General features: G+C 42.7%; 1 protein-coding gene and 1 long non-coding RNA gene across 2 annotated transcripts in view; one reads left to right on the forward strand and one right to left on the reverse strand.

Annotated features, from left to right (window-relative positions):
• The window catches only part of MAGI3 (membrane associated guanylate kinase, WW and PDZ domain containing 3), a 176,358-nt gene that overhangs the window by 13,369 nt on the left and 146,986 nt on the right, over positions 1-16,003 (forward strand).
• LOC118498120 lies at positions 4,449-7,792 on the reverse strand. Its single transcript, XR_004900642.1, has 2 exons — positions 7,101-7,792; positions 4,449-6,928 (listed from the first exon to the last, which is right to left on the reverse strand). It is a non-coding gene; the product is annotated as an uncharacterized LOC118498120 (long non-coding RNA).

Here is a 16,003-nt window from a genome sequence, read left to right on the forward strand (position 1 = left end):
CTTTCCTAGGGATTTGACCTAAGACAAAGTGGAACGAATTTCCAATTAGGAGTCGGAGCTTGAGATGAGAGGTTTTGCAGCAATGTGCTGGAGTTGGCTGTACTGATTCATGAGACTGTTAAATTATCAGGAATTCTGCTAGTTAGTCGACCAGCGCCAACATTTAAACAAATTAAGTTACATAAAATTATAAATAAATGATTATATTAAAACCAATTATATTATGTCAATAAAATGTTAATACTATATAATTAAATTGTATTAACATTGTACTAAAAACTTAATACTCAAAATTAATTGTTTTCTCCTTATTGTTTTCAGCTTTATCGAGACATAGACAAAGTCGTAATGTATTTGAAGTGTACAACATGATGATTGGCTATATGTATACATTGTGAAAGCGTTCCCACAATTAATTAACACATCTATCACCTCACGTGACACCTTTTTTTTGGTGAAAACACTTAAGCTTTACTCAGAAAATTTAAATTATACAGTATACTGTCGTGTGTCACTTAAAGACAGGGATCTGATCTGAGAAACGTGTCGTCAGATGGTTTTGTCACGTGAACATCACAGAGGCACTCACACTCACCCAGATGGCACCTCCTACACACCTAGGCCAGATGGTACGGTCCGCTGCCCCTAGGCTACACCCCTGTACTCCTTGCTCCTGTGCTGAATACTGTCAGCGATTGTAACACAGTTGTGCATCTAAACATAGAAAAGGGAGGGTAAAAATAAAAGATAAAAAGTGGTGCACCTATGTAGGGCACGCACAGTGAATGGAGCCCGCAGGACTGGGAGCTGCTCTGGGTGAGTCGGCGAGCGAGTGGGGAGTGAGTGTGAGGGCCTGGGCGTTCGTGCTCGGGCCTGCGGACTTGGCCCGCTCTCTCCACAAGCCCTCCCCCGGTGCCTCCGAGCAGGGTCAGAACCAGAACCCCGAAGCTGTCCGTGCCGCTGCCTGAACAGGCAGGTTGGGAATACCGAGGAGAAACTGGCTGGGTAAGGCGTGGGTCACCCTAACAGTGAGGGTCAGGACGGGGTGAGAGGTGGCCCGAGGATCAGTAGGAGTAAGAACTCTCGATGGAGAGATAAAGGAGCACAGGGAATTGTCATGGCAACGTGGTTTTGGCTGTTGTATGCTGGAATAGTGCTCGGGATGAGGAACTCTGTGGTGTTCATAAAAAAGAGGGTGTCACACATGGAGAGGGTGTAGAACGGAAGACTCAATATTTTGACTTTGGAAATTTGGCTTTGGTTCCACTGACCTTGTCTGGCACAAAGGGCTCTGTCTGCCAGTGCATCGGTGGAGGAAATAAAGCTTACCCATGCTTCACGTCATTACAACCTGAACATATTTCCGAAGTCCAGGGACAGGCTGGCTCCACACTACCACCCAAAGCTTTACTAAAGTGGCAGTGGCCCTTAACACGTGTTAGGGTGACTCCTGGGACCTGTATCCATGGGCAGGGTCTTAGGTTCTCAGCAAAGAAGATATAGTAATGCACTCTGAATGTATTAATGCACTGCAGAGTGATGCACTCTGAAGCCCATCAGGGTAGATCTGGGAGGGCCGTAGCGCCCTCTGAGCGTGTAGCCCTTGCAGGGACAGGCTCCTTGGTGCTGAAACAGGTCGCTCACTGGCTGACTGATAGCATGTAATTGATACGTGCACTCAAAGTTTCTGTCTATCCATCCATCCAACGTTGGTTTATAACATCGTATGTTTTGGGTGTGCAACATTATAATTCCACATCTGAATGTACATTGCACTCACCACCAAAACTAGTGTCCATCTGTCACCACATGGTTGACCCCGTTTACCCTATTTACCCTCCCTCTGCTCCCCTTTCCCCTCTGGTAACCACCAACCTGTTATCTCTGTCTCTGAGTTTGTTCATTTTTTAATATTCTACATGAGTGAAACCATGCTGTGATTATCTTTTTCTCTGTTTCACTTAGCAGACATCCATGTCACAAATGGCAGGATTTCATCTTTTTATGGTTAAGTAGTACTCCATTGTGGATATGTACCACATCTTTTTTTTTAAACATTTTTAAAGATTTTATTTATTTTTAGAGAGGGGGGAAGGGAGGGAGAAAGAGGGAGAGAAACATCAATGTGTGGTTGCCTCTTACTCGCCCCCTACTGGGACCTGGCCCGCAACCCAGGCATATGCCCTGACTGGGAATCGAACCAGTAATCCCTTGGCTTGCAGGCCTGCACTCAATCCACTGACCCACACCATCCAGGGCTGTGTACCACATTTTCTTCATCCACTCATCTATCAATGGACACTTAGGTTGTTTCCATGTCCTGGGTATTGTAAATAAAGCTACAGTGAACATAAGGGAGCATATGTCCTTTTGAATTATTATTTTCTCGTTCTCCAGATAAATACCAGAAGTGGATCCTGGATCATATGGTAGTTCTATTCTTAATTTTTGATGAATCGCCATACTGTTTTCATAGTGGCTGCAGTAATTTACATTCCCACCAGCAGTGCACCCATCCTTGCCAACGCTTGCTTCTTGTCTTTTTTTGTAATAGACATTGTAACAGATGTGAGATGGTACCTCCTTGTGGTTTTTATTTGCATTCCCCAAATAATTAGTGATGTTGAACATCTTTTCATGTGCCTGTTGGCCATCTGTACATCCTTTTGGGAAAATGTCTATTCAGATCCTCTGCCCAATTTTAAATCGGGTTGTTTGCTTTTTGTTGTTGTTGAGATGTATGAAGTCTTCATATAGTTTGGATATTAACCCTTCATATGATAGATGACTTGCGAATATCCTTTTCCATTCAGTATGTTGCCTTTCAGTTTTGTTGGTTTCCCCTGCCGGCTGCCCCGGAAATGGAGGTGCTGTCAGGGAGAGGAAATCTGGCACCACGGCTGTTGCTCCCACCAGAGGAAAAAGAATTCCTCCTGAGCCGCCGATCCTTCCATTTCTTACTCCTTCACTATCGTGTGGACCGCCGCCGTGTCTGTTGACTCGAGACATCGTTGCATGCACGTGACTCCAGTTAATATCAGCTGCGGTCACCTTGTTCTGCGTTAGGTCGCCGGGCCTTACTCAGCTCGTAACTGAAGTTCATGCCCTTTCCCAACCGCCCCTCCCTTCCCCAACCCCAGCCCCTGACAGTCACCATTCTGCTGCTCCTGCCAGTTTGCCTTCACGTCATTTCCTCACGTCGCTGTATTCTCCCGCTCTCGGTGCCCCTGCGCGTCTCTGCACGTGTGGGGTCTGTGCGGTGGACACGCTGTGCGGTGGACACGCTGTGCGGTGGACACGCTGCGCGGGGGCTTTCTGCTGCCGTTCTCTCCCCGGCTCTGTCTTCGCCATCCCCAGGCCGTGCTGGGAGTTGTTAACATTTCCAGAACACACCGCTGGTTGTCATGGTGGGGAGCGAGAGTCAAGGTTGGATCAGCCGTGCCGAACGCTGCACAGCCTGCAGCCCTGGGAGAAGCAGCTGTGAGTAAGCAGGAAGACTGACGCGTGCGCGCGGTGAGGCTAAGCTAAGCGGTGGTGGTAGCAGAGCCCTGGAGCGGGGGGCCACTGACGCGTCTGCCCGAGGCCCAGATTCTTTCCGGAGTGCTCCTCCGGCCCCAGCCCCTAAGAGATCCCGCCCTATTTTATTCCTCGTTCCCGGGACTGTGGGAAATTGTGAGTTTTTCTGTATTACCAGCCTTAATAGAAGGCTCTGGCAGTTTAATTTGCTTGTTTCTTCGTGAAGAAGAGGCAGTATTTTAGAAGTTTGGGTTGAGATATTCTGGGACAGAGATGGAGGCAAAGGGAGAGAGAAGTGTGAGATGGGAGAATTTGCCGAGGGGACATCTGTAGCTTGTAGTTTCAGGTCCCCACCCCTCCCCCAGCCATTCTGCATTAGAATAATCCCTGTTTTAGGGATGAGGATGACAAATACACATTTGCATGTGTATTTCCATAAGGTCCCGTATATTTTCGTCTGCGGTCTTTTCCATCCGTAAACATTGCCCAGGCTGTCGTGGCTGCCGGTGTGCAGAGGGGCCTGCCGCCGCATAGATGCCCAGGCCTCAGGGCCAGCATCCCAGGGCGTAGCTGCCGGTGGCTTCTGCGCTCCTGTCGCTCCTGTCTGCGCCGGGAGGACCTGCTAAGGCTCAGACCCTAGACGGGCCCTGTCTGTGTCTGTGGCTCCCAGCCGCTGCCTCCTCAGCTGCCTTTGATCCGCTGCTCACTCTCTGCCCATCGCGCCAGCTTTGTTTTCTCTTTATGCCCAACGCGTCTCCCACGCGTCTCTGCTTTCCAAAGAAAGCCTTGACCTTGTGGAGGTTCGGCCAGCCAGGGCGGTGCTGCCTGGCTGCTCCCAGTGGATCGGCCAGCCTCGGGGCCAGGTGTGGGCCTGGGGCGGCCTTCTCTTCTGTTCTGCTTGTCCTTGCTTAGACGTCAGGAGTGGCTCTTTCCCCTGGAACATGTGTGTATGTAGTTTTTTTCTATTTCTGGACTTGGAAATATGCCAGAGGTCTGGTCTCTAGGTAGATAATATTTTACTGCTTATTTGATAGCTTTGTTTTTAGAGGTTCAAGCTAGATTGCATTTAGTAAACCAAAACAGTGATTGGAAATGGAGCTTTGAAAGGCCAATAGATAATCTCTTAGGATAATATCTTGCTAAATGAAAGAATAAACAATTGTCTAATTGTGGCATATGAATCCACTGTCCAGGTGTTACAATGCACATGAGAATTTGTTTGGCACTTTTAACATATTTGGGAGCCTCTTATTATAAATAACAATGTGGAAATATTGCCAAAAATACCAAGTGGAAATATGTATACTTTTTCTCACCCACAGATTGCGAATTTTCGCCTCCTATGATACAATTTCTCTCCATCGCCGGTACTGGTGGCGATTGAAGAAGCATCTGTAGAAGTGTTTTTAAAAGCTCACGGCTCTTCTGTGGTTATTTTCTAAATGTGGGGGCCTGACTAGATGAGGGGAGATGATCAGAGTTTCTTTTGTGCTTGCGTGGTGCCCCCTGTCTTTGGGCAGGGGTATAGCCTCACTGAACTGTTGGTGGGCTTCCTGCTGGGGACCGTCACCCCTGAAGTGACCCCGGAGCTGCATGGTGGTCCTCTTGTACCACGTGGCCAAGCCCCTTTCTCACCAGGGCTTTACTTCACGTGGTTGTAGTAGGAATCTTTTCGCTGGGGGGAAGAAGAGTACCTCGTTTGTTTATTTAAAAATTATGTAAATAAAAACACAGGATTTAATACATATAATTTTACTTGATATATCACAGTTTAAGACTAATTGCCTTTATTATGTTAATAGACATAATAATGGAAGTGAAATGATAACCTCCAACCCATCTTTTGGCCAAATAAATCTAAATAGGTTTCTAGTAAAGTTTAATGGAATTTTACATGAAACTCTGGCGAAGCACCGTTTAGTTGTATGGCATCAAATGTGGGTCTGGAGTCAGCGCCGCCTGTGGTGGAGCCTCAGCTCTGCCGCTCGTCAGCTGTGTAAGCTTGGGCAGGTCTCCTAGTCCCGCCAAGCCCCCGATTCCTCGTCGACAAAGTGAGGAAAATAACTCCGTATTTCATAGGGTTGCTCAAATAGTGTCAGATGCAATTAGGTGGCATGGGCAAGAAAAAAAAATCATTGCTTGTTTGTAACAGGTCTAGCATATTTGGTATTTTAGATTCCAGATCTAATCATATTTCTCATAATTCTAAAGCTGTTAATGTAACCACTGAGATAACACAGGCCTAGAGAACTGGAAGCTGCAATGAATATGGCCTTTCTTATTAAGTATCACCATTCAGAAATATCCTGTGTCTACCTTAAAGGGAAACAGGACCTTGACAAGTTGAAAACTGTGTAACTTCAGCTAACAATATAACGTGTACCTAGGTATATGTTGTAGGTTCGATTGTGGGCGCCCCCCTCCCCCACCCTGCTAAGATATAGCGAAGTCTTAACCCCCATATTATTGCAATTTGGAAATATATAACACATTAAACTGTGGATTGATATGCTGTACGAGTAACCAAATAGTTCTTATTCTTTCAACGATTAATATGCTAGACAACCAAAGCTTATTGGTGTGTAAATAAGTCCCCTGAGGGGGGCAATACACAGAGTGGGTTTCCCTGCTCCCACTCCCTCCCCAACAGCGTGCTCCAGTTCGACTCACGCCTTGGGTGTAGCTGGCAGATGCAGGGGCTGCGTGACCTTCCTCAGACCGACGAGGTGGATGCCTTAAGGTGGTGGATTTGCCATTCTTTAGCCACAGCTTTGTCAAAAATGCTCTTTCAGTTGTTGCTTAAATATTCTTGGAAAGATATCTGTTATACTTCTAGCATGAAATGAGCAGGGGAGAGCTCAACCTGCTTCTGAATGCTTTAGCTAAACTAGAGCAGAAAAAGGAAGCCGACTGATTTTGTTTTAAACAACTTGATTTTTAATTTATTTTTGGTTGTTTTTTTTAAATGAGAAAGAGGAATATTTTTTCATCACAAATTGAGAATGGGTGGAATCTTCAAGATACAGTGTTACTATTGCTTCCTGGCTTTATTTCTTCCAAATAATTCCTGGAGCTTAAAAGAAAAAAAATACTACCTTGTAAGTAGATGTTTACTGAAGGCAAATGAAATAGCACCACAGTCAAATATAAGAGCATAGGAATTTTTTTATTCAGTATATATTTATTGAGCATCTGCTAAGTGCTTATAATGTGCTTGCCATTGGGGACACAGCAGCAAACAAGGCGAACAGAATCTCTTACGCAGTTAACATTCCTGTTGGGAGAGAGAAAATAGACAAGGAAATGTAAATTATTGCCATAACAGTAGCGGTAGCAAAGCCTTCAGTGGCCCCGTCTACGTGCCAGGCATCCCTCTTAAGCGTTCTCCTTGATGCTCAGTCACAGAGCGTCCCTGTGAAGTATTTTTTTTAAGATTTTATTTATTTATTTTTAGAGAGGGGAGGAAGGGAGAAAGATGTGAGGTTGCTGGGGGCTGTGGCCTGCAACCCGGGCATGTGCCCCGACTGGGAATCGAACCTGCAACACTTTGGTTCGCAGCCCAAGCTCAATACACTGAGAAATACCTGTGAAGTAGTATTTGTCTCCATTGTACGTGTGAGAAAACCAAGCCCAGAAGAGTGGAGTGACCTACCCAGGGTCACACAGCAGGAAAGCACAGAGCTGGACCCGGAGTCCAGGCACTGTGACTGCAGGCTGTGCTCCTACGCAACACACCCTCCTGCTCTGAGAAGAGCAGATCGGGATGAGGAGATAGTGCCTTGTTTAGATTAGGGGGTTGGGGAGCGCCTCCTGCAGGAGGGGCATGTCAGCGGCAAGTTGAGTGAGCAGAAAGGAGGAGTCTGCCACGGGAAAATTTTGAGAAAGGAAAATCCCAGCCAAAGGGAATCACAAAGCACAAAGGCCATCCTGTGGGAAGGAGTGTTATAGCATCAGAAGGGCCAGTGTGGCTGCCACCTAGTAAAAGAGGGGTTCAGAGTGACAAGGTGAGATCAAAGTATTCAGGGGCCAGTGGGGGGCTGTAAGCCAGGGTCAGGGCCTGGATTTCATTTGTTCTTAGTGCCTCTGGGAATTGTCACCTTGGAGGGTGAGTGTCTGGTGTGCATTTCAAAGTCATTGTGATGGGGCAGGGGGCCAGAGTGGAAGAAGGGGGGACATTCTAGCTCCTGTGAAAGATGATGATTTGGGCTGGTAGGGAGTAGGGGCCGTGAGGGGGGTGGGTTTGAGATAGCTTCTGCAAGGAGATCTAATGGGCCTTGCCCATGGATTGCAGGTGAGGGAAGAAGAGGAATTCGGCATAACTTCTAGATTTTTGCTTTGAGCAACGTGGTGAGTGGTGGTGCCATTTCCAGGTACAGGGAAGATGGGAGTTTGGAGGATTGATCAGGTTTCTGTGGGGGAGGTCTATCTACTGCCTAAATTATTTTCTTAACTTTTAGTTGCTTGCTTTAGTATATATTAATCCATCTCTTCACCCATCAGTCTTTCCAGTTTTTCCTGCACTTCAAAGTAAATTGAAGACACTTCCTCAAGGAAGACTTTCAAATGTTCATGTTTTCCCATCTTACAGATGAGAACACTGAGGCTGGGGGAAAAGTGGGAGGCTCCAGGTCGCCATGGCTGACTATTGATGGATATGCAATTAGCATGGTGGTTATCATCAGTCTAGGATGCTAATTTGATTCTATTTTAACTTATAAAAAGAATCCAAGTGAATTTTGGAAACTGCACAAGATTTGCTGCCAACTGGTTTATGGGCTGAAGATCTCTCGGACCCACATTTTGAAGGCAGAGTGCAAAGGGCGTACAACTACTGTTGCATTCGGTTGGACCACAAAGGTAGCTCAGCATTTGGAGCTTGTGGGAACTTACAGTCCGATGGTGTGGAATTGAGAACATTTTCACATATTTGGTCCAGGAATGTGGCTTGGGATTCGTCCAAGCATTAATCCTCTTGTTGGCAAGGCCTTCTGCAATTAATTAGCCAATGTTCCTTGCATGCCTACTACGCACTAAGCCCGTGCCAGGCCGAACACAAAAGGGAATGATTCATTTCCTTTCTTTCAAGGAATTTAGCCTTTGACTTCTGTTCCAGTTTTCTAAAATCTCTCTCTCCGTCTTCTGCTGTATGTTTGTTTAAAAGCTGAAGTTCAAAAAGGTAGACAAGCTTATTTAATCTAGGGAAAAAATGAAAAAACCCCTTTAGTATCTGGGTAAAAATTAAATGCATATGGCCCTAAGCTGAGGATTTTTCATTTGCTTTGCGTGAGCACCTTATTTTCTAAGGAGTGAGAAACATGTCCTTTTAGTTTCTGGTTGATGGAATTAACCAGCCAGGTTAATAGTAAGTCAGTGTCAGACTTGGACCCTTAATGATTTAAGGTGGTACAAAAATATGAGACATGTTTGTCTTTAAAAAGTCAAACTAACCTGTCCTATATTGATGTATTTTTATGCTTTCTTGTAAAATATGCTTTCACTATTTATTGACCTCTCTCTGATCATTAGGATTTGAAGGAGATTAGCCAATAGGCTCCTGTGTCCTTTCCTTGGCTGCGGTTTTCTCTGCTCTAACGTTGAGTATCCTCCAACAATTCTCTCGACAGGATACGAACTCATTTCTCGTCAGTCCCCGACATGGATGCCCCATTATAGCCGAACCGAAGGAGTCTCCGTACTTCTTTAAATCCATGTCTAACCCTATTTCCTTCAGAGGTTTTTCTAGTATTACTCTATTACAATTTTTATTTCTGTGCTTTGCAACCCCACAGTACTTGAATCATTCTATACTTTGTCATCATACTTTATTAATTTTATGGCTCTTACTCCAGTCATTTAGACTCCACCCAGCAGGCCACAGTGATGGAATCGCTCTATTGCCAATGCTGAGAAAAATGCTCAAATTTACATTAATCAATGAAACACTGTCTAGACTGGAAGGCACGTCCATACTTTTGACTAAAGAGCTTCACCTTGGTGGGAAGGTTCAAGAGCAACACAGTTTACTCTCCAAGATTTGACAAGGAAAAAGAGAAATGGAATGTGTTTCCTTGTCGGAAGGATGAGGAAACCATGGAGGGAGAAGAAGCCAAAACTCATGATCATTTGAACTTATTTGGAATGCATGTTTCAACTAAAAGTTGACTTTTTAAACCTTCCCTTTTTACAAACATAACACAAACAACAAAATGACTTTACCCAGTTGAATTAAGCAGGTTGTCTTTTTTTTTTTTTTTTTTTAACTTAAGCTTTGGAAACAAAGTTCAGTAAGGGAGAGAGGTGCTATTGTTCCCCATACACTAAATACATACATAGGTTTATAAAATCACTTGTGAGTTTTTGCTTTAACATCTGTGATGTATCCTTGTGAAATATTCTGAAATGTTTACACTTGACACAGGAGGGCTGGCTGGCGTGGTCATGACAGTACGGGTTTGGTACAAGACTTAGGTGATAGCATCATTGTCATTAGGGAGAGATCGGGCTGAGTTCTAGGCACAGGTAAGGTTATCAAGTGGCATTTGTACTTGGTAACCTCCCTTTCCCCTCCCCCACCCGTCCTCACTTCTGCTTCTTGCTGTTGTTTTCCTGTGTCCATGCTCTGTCTCCCCCCCCCCCCCCCGCCAGCTGGCACACCCCACCTCCTGGCTGATCCCATAGGCAGGTGCCAGGAAAGCCATCTCATTACCCTATTCTGTACTAAGTCATACCAAACGGATGTGACGAATTATCACTGCTAAAAGTACTCAAGGATATTGTCCTCTTACCCTCCTAAATGACTCAGAAGAACAGAATTTCAAGCAGCGTTGCAAGCACTTTTCCTGAAATCACCCCCTTTAAAATTATTCTGCCTACTTCAGCTGACTCTGGACAGTGCAAGGGAGATATCTGGGTCCCCTCACCCCCTCTTTGATCTCCATGCTCCTCCGGCATTTCCACTTCTCTGGCTGGGGGCTGCCTTTCTCCATCTGTCTTCTTACCAGATTGCTCTCTGGAGCAGTGTTTTGTTGTCTGGAATAAATTAATTGAGGGAGTGCCCTGTCTTTGGAGATTCCTTTGTAAGGATAGCAGTGTAAGTCAGCTTCATTTTTCCTGAGTGACAGTCCCTTTTGTGGGGCTGGCAAACCTCTTCTCAAATTACAAAGAGGTCTAGAGCCTGGATTTGGGTTTTCAGTCCTAAATTTGGAGTCCAGCCCTGCCACAATTCTGTATTCAGAAGCCCCACAGGGGAAAGGGGATCAGGACAAAAAATCACTACTAGTCATTTACCACCCAGGAGCACTCATCATAATTACTTTCCTTTTTCTGTTACCATTTAAAATTATTTTTTGCTATGAGATTCCTAGAGATGAGATTACTTGATCAAAAAAAGGTGAACATTTTGGTGAATCTTGGTTACTGTGACATTCTGTGTCTCTGGAGCTAATACTTTCTCATCATAATAGATTATGTCAATATCTTCGAGTTTTATTTTTTTTTTTTTTACACAAACGTCAGATCTTTTAGCCGAAAGAAGATTCTTTTCTCTTTTGATTCCAAAAGTCACCCATCATTTTGGATTGTTTGCTAAACCTCCGGCCCTCCCCTTAGCAATACCTGCCACGTTGATAAACAACTGTGATGTACCGGGTTGTTAAACGGCCCAGTAAGGATGACTGGTACCTGCTGGTGATTGGTTGTGTTCTGTCTTCTACACCTAGAATTTTGCTACTGGTCCCTGCTTTAATCAACACAAGATATGACCCTTTTATTCTATATGCAAACATCTCTTTATTTGTATCTCTGGAACTTAGCTCCTCCCCTCCCAGTTTCTGCCCTCCTCTAGGATAGCCAGATGGTTCTCAAATAGCAGAAATAATCTTGGCTATAGGACCAAGCTGTTAATATTTCCATTTTAAAAAAAATTGAGTGTGTTGAATTTCAAGCCAGTAAGCAAGTCAAAAACCGAAGCCAAACCTGAGATAAAGGTTACCCATAATTTGCCAAAATGTTTAAAGACATGAACTTGACACATATAAAACCTTGATATATAACTTTCTTAGGAACTGAATCTTATCTTTGTTGTTGGGTGGCAGTGTTTCAATATTAAGGCTGAGCTGTTTGGATACATTGACCTTAATCCAATGGAAAGCTGTAGGCTTTGCCACATCCACAGCCTCCATGCAATCTCCACAAAATGCCTTATTTTTAAACTGTTAAAATATTATGTTTTCACTAACTGCTTTTGATAGGATAATTAGGCATGTCATGTCTCTCTTGTCAGAAGACTAATTTGTAAATAAAGCCTGGTTTTCATGTGTATCCTGGTACATTTGTGAGTTGTGGCCTCCGATTACTTCCCACAAAACCTCTTCTAATCTCAAGCAAGTATCTGAAAGTCATGATTTTAAGTCACAGTGATTCTTGAAAAAAAAAATGATGAATTAAATGAATTATGAATTGGAAATTAAACAAAACTGGCCTCTTTGGAGGGAAATGATTTATTTATTCCTTCGTTTCCTCTTGGAATCCTGAGCAAAAATTAATTTTTTTAAAGAACGAATTTAAATTTTCTATTTAATATCTATGTAAAAATAAAAATGCATTTATTATTGAGTAATAATAATAAAGGAACTCTATGAATTATTTCATTCCAAGTTAACATATGGGACTAAAGCAGGTTTAAAGTAAACGATGCTTATGTGTGAGACAGTGCTAGTGCTAGGTGCTTAATTAAGACTTAAGAGTGTCTTTCGTATTTCTAATTGTCATGTGCAATTCGGTATAACTTTCTTTGAGGTGACATTACTATTATTATTACAAGTTTTACAATATTTGTGTAAAGGTGTTACTAGACCAAATAATGAAAATCTGGAGCAAATCTTTGCACTTTCAGAGTAGAGCAATTTGTAATCCCAGGCCCTGTTATCGGTAGCTTTCTTTACATTCTTACCCAGCAGTCTTTAGGAACATAAGGTAAGCAATTACAACTCTAGTATTCTTCCTGTCGAAAGTCCATTTAACTGTAAAGGAATTTGGGGTGTTTTTTTTTTAACTTATTAAAAAAAATTTTGTTCACTTTATTGAGGTGACATTGGTTAATAAATTATATAGGTTTCAGGTGCACACTTCTGCAACTCATCATCTGTGTATTGTACTGTGTGTTTACCACTCCACGTCAAGTCTCCTATTACTATGTCCCCCTTCTATCTTCTATTTCCCCCCTCCAGATTTGGGGTGTTTTTGAATTATTCAGGACATTGCTTTCTAGATGGATTAAAATGAACAGAAATTAGTCAAATACTGTGGATGAATTTTACAACTACCCCTGTCCATTATACACGTACCTGATGAGACACCTAACGCTTTCTGATTGGTTACTTTGGGAGGTTTGTGCATACCAGCAACAGCTGAGAATGACTAGCTGCTCCTTGTTTCCCAACTTCCCTGCCACTATTCAGACCCTTTCACTTGATGCTTTGACCCTTTGCAATGGTCATGATCTTCGTTTGCCTCTGTTTTCTGTTTGACCCCTCCACCATGACAGTCCTTTATTCCATCCCCAGGATAATTTTCCATGAGCATCGCTTTTGTTACACCATTCCTCTGTTCAAAAAAATCCATCGTTTCCCTTGTGGCCCACTAAAATCTTCAGTTTAGCGCGTGTCTTACAAGTATGGGCCCAGCATACTTTCTCTGCCTTACCTCCAAGTATGTCCTCCCTACCAGGGAAATTTGTCTGTCAGAATATGCCTTGTACTCTGTTTAAGTTTTAAAACTCTCAGTATGTTATCTCTTTGCTCCCTTTCTCAATATCTCTCTCTGTCATTTAAAATCAGTTCATTTTATGCTGTCTAGATAAAGTTGTATATACAGGGTTAGGTTATGTTATGGAGGATTTGGAAGCTAGCTAATCAGATCTTTGCATGTTATTGTAAAGTCAGTGAGAACCAAATGTTTTTGAGCTGGAGTTTCTATAATGAATAAAAGGATATATGATTAATCTGGCACTTGTGTGGGGGAGGAATGACAGGGGGTAGAGATGAGGATGGAAGCCTGGAAGGGAGAGTCAAGTTCCCAGGAGAGGTCACTGGTCCTGGGAAGAGATTCCAGGAAGATACCAGGTATCCAAGGTAACAAACCTTGAGATACAGAGGAGGCGGGTATACGAACTGGCTTAAGGAGGAATATGATTTAGATTTTAAATTTGTTAAAAGGGTGATAGACTATGAACTGGGGCCTCAGGCTAGATCCTGAGCATCAAGACTTTTTCTCAAATTCATGATGAAATGCATTCATTCAAATCAAAATTATACATTTATTAAGAAAGTGCATATTTGTAGCATCTACGCAGAGTATCGTAAATAGTAAAGATGGTTTTGGCCTGTACGTCGTTTTTAGTAGAACATTCACGACTACCGAATCACCTTTGAACAATGGCCATTGAATCGAACAATGAAATCATTTGTGATTTTTTTAAATGTCAACTTTAGTAAGATGTAATTTACATACAGTAAAATTCACCCTTTTAAGGTATACATTGCTGTTGTTTTTGATGAATATATTAGCATATAATCACTATCATAATCAAAATGAAGAATATTTCCATCACCCATGAAATTCTCTAGTGCTCCTTTGTAGATTGGTGATTTTTTTGGGAGAAGATAGTTTTACCTTGTAATATAGTTCATTAAATAAAAATTGTGGGTTTCAACAAATCAAATTATTATAGAAGTAAATTTTTGGAGGCCTTAAATTGAGGATCACACTCTCTGGTTTCTGACAGCTTAATTGGAATCCCTTATATTTAACCGACTGATTTAAGAAAGGGACTTCATAGGCATACTTTCACTTTCCTGCTCTTGATTTCCTTCCTCGAATCAACCTCCTGTCCTGATCTCAGTCGGAGGCTGTGCTTTCCCCACGTGCTTTACTTTTCTCATCCATGGCGTTGATCACACTGTTACGACTGATATTTACCTATTTGTGTCATGTTAGTCTTAAAGCCTCATTGAGTAGTTCATTGTCACGATCATTAGTTTACCTCTACCTCCTAGCTCAGTGACTGGTAGAGTAGGTGTCCAGTAAATAAAGTCTAAATGAGTTTTCATCGTCACCCAGACTTCAATACTTGAGAATCATTTCAGAATCTTTAGTTCACCTCATGAAAAACGGAAAAACCAACCACTAAGTTGTGTCAGTTCTTTCTTTATAATACTCTTTAATGCTCCCAGCCGTTCATTTTCATTTTTGTATCTTCTTTCTTGTCTGGGCTTTCCCTACCTCAGATCTGGAGTTCTTGGATTTCAGTTCCTCCCTTTTCTCTTTTCTCCTGTAGGTTTCTCTTAGTTCCATTTTACATAAGTCATTCTCTTACCCAGAAACCTCAGTAGTTCCCTGTTGTTTACAAGAGGAAAATACAAACTTACTTGTCTGCCATTCAAGACCTTTATTTACAACTTACTTGAAAAGTTTCAGCATCTGCTGCGTGCAGTGCCCTGTGATGGGTGATCTGTAGGCTCTGTACCTTGTCCCCGCCCACCTTTCCTACTCTTTTTTTCCATTTTGTACATAAAGTTCTCCACAATCTCTAATTTGTTCGCTTACTGTTTTTTAAACATGCCTTTTGCCTTCTTGCCTTTACTTGTGCTATTTCACTAGTTTGATATGTTTTTTTTCCCCATTTCTTTCTGAGCTCTACTCGAGCCAACTTCTTTGCCCACTCTATTCCGTAGAGCACTCTCTATTTATTTAGGTATTTATAAAATTTTATTTTTCTATTACAGTTTATATTCAGTGCTATTTTGTATCAGTTTCAGATGTACAGCATGGTGGTTAGACAATCATATAATTACGAAGTGGTCCCCCAATACTTCCAGCGCCCGCCTGGCACCACCCACGGTTACCACAGTGTTACTGACTCCGTTCCCTGTGCTGAACTTGACATCCTCATGACTGTTTTGTAACTGACAATTTGTTTTTCTTCATCCCTTCACCTCGTTCACCCAGCACCCCCTCCCCTCTAGAGCATTCTCTTTTTGGAACTTTGACCGTCTGTGCTGCTCACTTGTATTGCCTGTATTATTCCTTTGTCCCTCCTTTTATTTATGTCATCTTCTTGTGCAAGATTGAAAGCAAGTGGAAGTTGGAGACCATGTCTTATTTGTACTTGAATTTCCCAGTTTTTAATGTAGGGCTTGGCCTCCGTGGTCTTCGGTAAATATGTATTTGACTAGAATAAGTGGAGACCTGTTTGCCCTTTATGCCTAGAAGCTCAGTGAGAAAGTATGGTAGTGGATCATTGAATGCCTAATAAAATTCTGACATATAATGACCAGCGCACTAAATTTTAGCATCCGCGAACAGGTCGTGTTAGAAGACCTTTAAGATTGCAAAGTGAATTATACCATAAGCACAATGTGTATTGCAGCGCATTTGTACTTAACTTTTTTGCTGCATCATTTGGCTGGAAGAAATTAATGTTGGCAAA

The sequence above is a fragment of the Phyllostomus discolor genome, chromosome 14 (assembly GCF_004126475.2).
Source record: "Phyllostomus discolor isolate MPI-MPIP mPhyDis1 chromosome 14, mPhyDis1.pri.v3, whole genome shotgun sequence".
Lineage (NCBI taxonomy): Eukaryota > Metazoa > Chordata > Mammalia > Chiroptera > Phyllostomidae > Phyllostomus > Phyllostomus discolor.